The 7,047-nt window shown below is 30.5% G+C and overlaps 1 pseudogene; it reads right to left on the bottom strand.

The window, feature by feature from the left end:
- Positions 1–623: 623 nt before the first annotated feature.
- Positions 624–4,454, bottom strand: LOC101246117 (pentatricopeptide repeat-containing protein At5g27110-like; annotated as a pseudogene).
- Positions 4,455–7,047: the final 2,593 nt, after the last annotated feature.

The following is a 7,047-nucleotide window of genomic DNA, read 5'->3' as shown; positions in this document are numbered from 1 at the left end:
AGTAGAGGCAGTATTCCAACTTAATGTCCATATAAACTTGTGAATGTCCTAGTACAGTTTTTAGGTGCCAACTGTCAATAAGATCTCAAGACACATGCACATTGTTTTACCCCAGCCACCTTCATGGTAGTATGCATAAAGAGCCTCCATGTAGAAGCTCTGACACATATCCGGTTGTTAATAGCATCATTCCAAACTCAACTCTAAGAACTGAACCTTACGAGCAAGACATCCTACCTGAGATAAAGAATGCCAAACATATAGTACATAATGCTGATATTTTCAAATTACTAAGACAACTATTTTTCACTTCTTAGCAAAACTAAACATTCTGTTGAAGATATATCAAATACAACTCTAGCCTAGACAGTTTTATTATCCTTTTCGATCCTCAAAATTTCTTAAGTCATGCATACTCTTCATGACCTACATCAAAGTGTGTTAATTATATCATTTTGCCACAAGGCTAATAAACGAAGTAGGAAAGGGAGACAAAAATTGTCCACTCATGTGGAAGTGATGTCTCTCACGAGTCCAACCTATGCAATTATAGGATGGTAACAATATCAACACAGAATTCTTAAAAACGTATACATAAAGCTACAAAAATAAAGTCTTACCCTAAATATTTCAAAACTGTCAATTTGAATGTGAAGGATCTTGCTCTTATCCACTATGAGGTGAAGGTCCATAAGAGACTGAAAATGGTCATCCTGATCATTTTGTCAGTGAGAGGCAGAAATATGATTGTCGTTTTATGGAAAAACAAAGTTAGGTCTATGAGCAAGGTGATTGATTTGGTCAAGTAGTTGGCTTTTAGTAGTAATCATCTCCCTTGCTATAATGCTTAAGCATTCATAGATTTTTATGTCACTATTGATTAAATATAGACATTGATAAACATCGTCTACTAGCAGGAAAGATTTATCATCTGCCAGGAATGGTTGAATTCTCCTGTCTACTTCAATCCAACTACATCCAGGTTTCTTCAACAACCCAAGCTCCTTCATCTTTAGTCTCAACTTGCGTACCTCATTCCATTTGTTCTGTGAAGCATATATTTTTTCTAAAACAAAATTAGTGGATGGATCATCTTCATCCTTTTGAGTAAGCATCTTTGCAATTTCTTCTCCAATCTCCAACACCCCATGCGAATGGCATGCAGAAACTAATGTGCTTAACAACTCAACATCCTCCCTGGAATCCGGGTTGCTCTGCAGAATAGCATAGGCTTCACGCAATCTTCCAGCACGTCCGAGAAGGTCAATTAGACATGAATACTCTTCAGCTGATGGTTGAATGCCATCGCCACTGACCATTAAATTAACATACTGGTAACCTTCATCGACTAATCCTGCATGAGCACATGCCGAAATTACTGCAAGGAATGCAACTCTATCAGGTTTTACATTAGAATGCCGCATTCCATTAAAGAGTTTTAGCGCTTCAAAAGCTTCGCCATGAGATCCATATGCTGCAATCATTGTAGCCCATGAGACCAGATCTCTCTCAGGCAACTCATCAAAGACTTCAAAAGCTTCACTTACTGCACCACATTTAGCATACATATCAAGCAGCGACCCCATAACAATTTCATTGGATTCCAACTGTGAACAAGATACCAAGGCACTAGTCAAAGTGATTGCATTAGGCTTTATCCATACCAACTTCATGTCATTATAAATGGCAAGTGCCTCCAAGTAGTAGCCAGCTGACACATGTCCGGAAATCATTACATTCCATGCTTCCACATTGTTCTTTGCCATCGTACTGAAGATGTTTCGTGCAGTCTCAACTCTACCACATTTGAAATATGTCAACAAGTGAAGCATTAAGAAAGACATCAGATCGTATGTTATTTCGAATTATATATGCATGAAAAATATTCCCGAGCTGCAGTTGAGTAGATTTAGAGCACGCCATTAGTAAGCTACTTAAAGTCACAGAAGAGGGTTTCATGTTTTCTTTGTTCATCCTTTGTAAAAGCTGAATGCATGATTTGTTATTGCCTCTCAAGCTGTAACCATATATCATGGAATTCCAAGAAACCAAACTCTTGGCAGGGATTTGCTCAAAAATCTCTTTAGGGTTCTCTAAGAGGCCACATTTCCCGTACATGTCAACAAGAGCATTACTTACAAAACCATCCAATAGAAATTTATTATCTACTAATTCGCGATGAATTGTCTCCCCTCTTTCAATATCTAAAAGCCTCGCACATGATGAGATTGCAGCTGTGTAGGTAACCGAATTAGGCATATATCTCAAATCTTTCATTTTGTCAAAGAATTGAAGGGCTTTATGAAATTGCCATTTTGATAGTAGCACGAAATGACAGTATTCCAACACACAATGTCTCTTTCAGGCATTTCATCAAACAGCTGTATAGCAGAAGCGAGTTGTAAACCAAAATAAGCCACAAAAATATAAAAGTAACCAAAATAAGCCACTATTTTAGTAAGTAACTAAAATAAGCTTAGTGAAAGAAAAAGTTACACTATATCCAATAATATAAACGTTTTCCGTTAGTTTCATAACGTTTATTTTTAATATATAACGGAACTTTTTCTATCACTTAATAAAGTGGAGTTTTTTCTTCCACTTTATAAAGTCAAACTTTTTTTTCCATTTTATAAAGTGAACTTTTTATTACACTTTATAAGAAGAATATTTTTCACGTCTTGAAGAAGCTTTTTCAGTGTTGTCATATAAATTATATTGATTTGATATGTCATTAAAACGGGAAAAAATATTTCATTATATATTTTTATTATTTTATTCTGAAAAATCTATTTAAGGATGTTTATGCATAGTTGATAGCACCTACAACGTAAAGTCTTCTATATTTGTTCATTTCAATCTAAAAAAAATATCTTCTACACGTAAAATTAAAGTTTCAATTTATTGGGATGACGAAATTATACATGACGGAAATATCATTTATTATAATTGTCCTCCCAAACACAATGCTAAATATCCAGTAAATGTCCGATATCATAAATTTATTTCATCAATTTATAAAAGAACGGGTATAAACAGTACGATTATAATTTGATTATAGCCGGAAAATACCCTACTTCATTTTTATCACAAGGACAAGTAAATTTTAGAGAGTGAATTATATATAATGACGAATCGTTGACCGACTTTTTAAGGGTTCCAAATGACTATATAGATCAAATCAAGTCCACAATACTTGGAATATATGTTAGGAAGGAGCCTAAGATTAGTCAACAACGTTCTCCTTTATCGGTCGATGTTCATCCCTAATTAGAAAATCATAATAGCATTGATGGATTTTCGATAACTCAATCTACTGATTTTCCTAAAATGACTCATCATCAAAATATTCTTACCGGCCGATATGATTTTGATTTAAACAAAACTACCAATGATAGTGATCGGTAATGCTCAATTAATATATTTCAGTTATTGTTTGTTGATTTTGTCAATTGTTTATTAATTTATATTATTTATTATTATTATTATTATATATTTTGTAGTGGTTTACCTCAGCAAGATAGGAATATTGCTCTAAGTTATGAACTAAATAATTATTTTGGTCAACCCTCACACTTTGAAATGACGAAAAATGTTGGGACATCCTCAAATTTTAATGTCTCGCCTACTTTTGATGCAGATGATTATGGCTATGTCTAACACTTAGTTTTTTAAGTGAATTTTTGATGCAAATGACCATCTTCAAAGTGATTTTTTTTGGAAGCCATGAAAAGAAAAAGGAGAGAAGGTGAAGGTGGAGATGAAAAGGTAACTTTTTATAAAGTAGAAGATTTTCTTCCACTTTATAAAGTGGAAGAAAAAGTTCCTTTATATATTAAAAATAAATGTTATGACAGTAACGGAAAACGTTTAGAAAATTAGATATAGTGAAACTTTTTCTTCCACTAAACTTATTTTAGTTACTTACTAAAATAGTGGCTTATTTTAGTTACTTTTATATTTTTGTGACTTACTTTTGTTCCCAACTCAGCAGAAGCGAACAAGTCAAATTTGGCATACAAACCAATCACTGAACTTGTCACAACAACATCTAATAAAAGCCCATTTTTAATCAAATGAGTATGTGTCATTTGACCATATCGGAGAATCCCTAAACCACTGCAAGCATTGAGTACACTAGGAAAGGTGTAACTATCAGGTTTAAGATATGGGAATTGCAACGGCTTGTCGAAGAGGTCAAGAGCTTCATTGAACAATTGATTCTTAGTATAAGAACAGTTCCACAAAGTGATATCAAGAGGGTTTTCAAGATTTTCAAAAACCAATTCAGCGGAATGGATATCTTCGCAAGATATGTATAAACTAATTAGATTCTTGGATAAATTAATGTTGCTTTGTAACCCTAAAGTTGCAATCTTCTGGTGCAACAGTTTTCCTCGTTTCAATGAGGTTAAAGATGATTTCAACAGAGACAAAATTTTTATAGAATTCATTCATATTCATTGGAAATACTAATCAGCCCATGACACATATGCGATACGATATATACATATGCAATGCCATTTATTATTCTGAAAAGGGCTAAAATTCCATTCAAGTATTGAAAATGGTACAAAATTACTTTCATCCACCTTTTGCTCCAAAATGTCATTTTAATTCACCTATTGACTCGAAAATACCCTTGTCATCCACATTTGGATTCAAAATTGACCACTTTTTTATTGTTTTAAAATTAAACTATTTCATTATTTTTTAAAATACTTGACGTTCAACTATTGGTTATAATTTAATTTATCAATATAATTTATAAATCAACTCACTACTCACAAATTACTAACTAAATCTCATCCAATTAATAATTCAATTATAATATAAAAATCATCATAAACACTACTAAAACACGATGAAATTAACGATTTCTGAAAATAACATTCAAAAAATTATTCGAGTCTGAATCGAAGCCCCAATTAAATATAGGTTGAGCCGCTTATTTAGGAGGACACTTTCTTTCAAGATTGAATGAGAAATTTATGATTAAAGGTAAAGAAGTAATACATCCCGAATTAATTCATGCATTTTTTTAAAATATAATTTTATAAATATTTATTATTTGTTTTAAAACCTTTAATATATTATTTTTTTTGAAAAGTTACCTATAAAGTAATATCACATAATTGAGATTTAAGAATAATTAAGATAAACATAGTCAGACTTTAAAATTTTTCGTTAATTTTATTTAGACACTTGAATGTATGATAATTTACTTCTATATATATTTTCGCCTCAAATTTTTAAAAACACTCAATTGGTAGTAGCTAATATATTGTTGCACTAATAATGTGACGGATATTAATTTAGAGGGGTTTAATTAGTAATATGTCGTAGTGGATTGATTTATAAATTATATTAATAAGTTAAATTATAACAAATAGTTCAGCGTCACCTATTAAAAAAATATTTAAATAGTTTAAATAAAAACCGTTAAATAAGTAGTCAATTTTGAACCAAAAGGTGGATGACAAAGGTATTATGGACCCAATAGGTGGGTGGGAAGGGTATTTTGGAGCCAATAGGTGGATGGAGCGTAATTTTGTACCATTTTCAATACTTTAAGGGTATTTTAGGCCCTTTTCCATTTATTATCTCCGTTTCAAAAAGAATATTTTATTTCCTTTTTAGTTTGTTAAAAAGGATGTTCCCTTTTCTTTTTTAACATTTTAATTTAACTTTCTACATGACATGTTTAAGACCGCAAGAGTAAATAATATTTTAATACATTTGACATAACTGTAATTTAGAACCACAAGATTAAAAAGTTTTCTTTCTTTCCTTAAACTCCGTTTCAAGTCAAACTAGGCATCCTTTTTGAAACGGAGAGAGTAACTATTAGCAAGACTTTTTTTAAAAATAATTATTTCAAGTTAATTATCTAAAATAAAATTTTTGATTCTTGTTTGGTCATAAATATAAATTATTTCATCAACAATTAAAAATAAGAATTATTATTTGTAATTATAGTAATATGACATCTTTTTTGGAGAGCGTAAAAAATTAGTGTCACATAAATGAGACAAAGAAAGTAAATGTTATTATGAGATAAATTATGATGAGATTAGTTATGATCGACTATTTTTATTAAGTGTTCAGTTTATTGTGTTCAAAATAATAAATTTTAAAAACAATTTATTTGTTATAAAAATACACTTCATGAATATAAAAGGTGATGTAACAAAAGGGTTGAAAGAGACATTTTTGTCATTTAGTTATTTTATCCCGGGTTAAGTTATCACAAGATTATTATATCACTCAAATGGAGGGATAACTTACCCGGTATCAATCATTAATCTCAAAATAAATTATTCGGAACTTGCCAACTAGATAACAAATTAAGTGGTAAATTTAATCCTCGGACTATTTGAAATTATCTTTCACACAAAAAATCCTAAATTCTTAGAGATTTAATGGGATTTTCTTCAAATATTCTCTAATCATTAATCATTCTATAATTTAGAGGAACATAAGTAGATAAAGATTAAAGGGTTAGTTCCTTCGTTCTTTTTTATAGTCAAGATTTTAGGTTTCACGCCTCTTAAGAAACTAGGTAAATTTATCATGTACAATTATTTAGTATTCTTTTGAAGTCAGATTTCATAAAATGAACATAAATTAATTTAATATGATTGTCCAATGAACATTAATCAATTACTTAGTTTTTCTAAATAAATTAGTACATTCAAGGCTAATAACTTTAAAAGTGTAAATATAAAGAATCCTTTAATTTATTCATTGATATTGTGAAATGAAAGTTACTCCCTCGTTCCTAAATATATGTCACCGATTTGGATTTCATGTGCATTACGAAACGAAGTAAGTTTACTATTCTACCCTTACTTAATTTTTTTGGAAATCAAACTTTCAATCAATTGAATATAAATTAATTTTTTTGGAACTCATATTTTCAACCAATTAATATGAATTAATTTATTTTGATTAAGTAATTTATCCAAATTGAACATGAATCATTTACTTATATCATTTCCAACCCACTTCGACTTTATTCATCATTCTCTATAGTTTGAGAGTAAA

This window comes from Solanum lycopersicum, chromosome 12 (genome assembly GCF_036512215.1).
Source record: "Solanum lycopersicum chromosome 12, SLM_r2.1".
NCBI lineage: Eukaryota > Viridiplantae > Streptophyta > Magnoliopsida > Solanales > Solanaceae > Solanum > Solanum lycopersicum.
The sequence above is the reverse complement of the archived record's forward strand: the minus strand, read 5'-3'. Positions and strand labels throughout refer to the sequence as shown.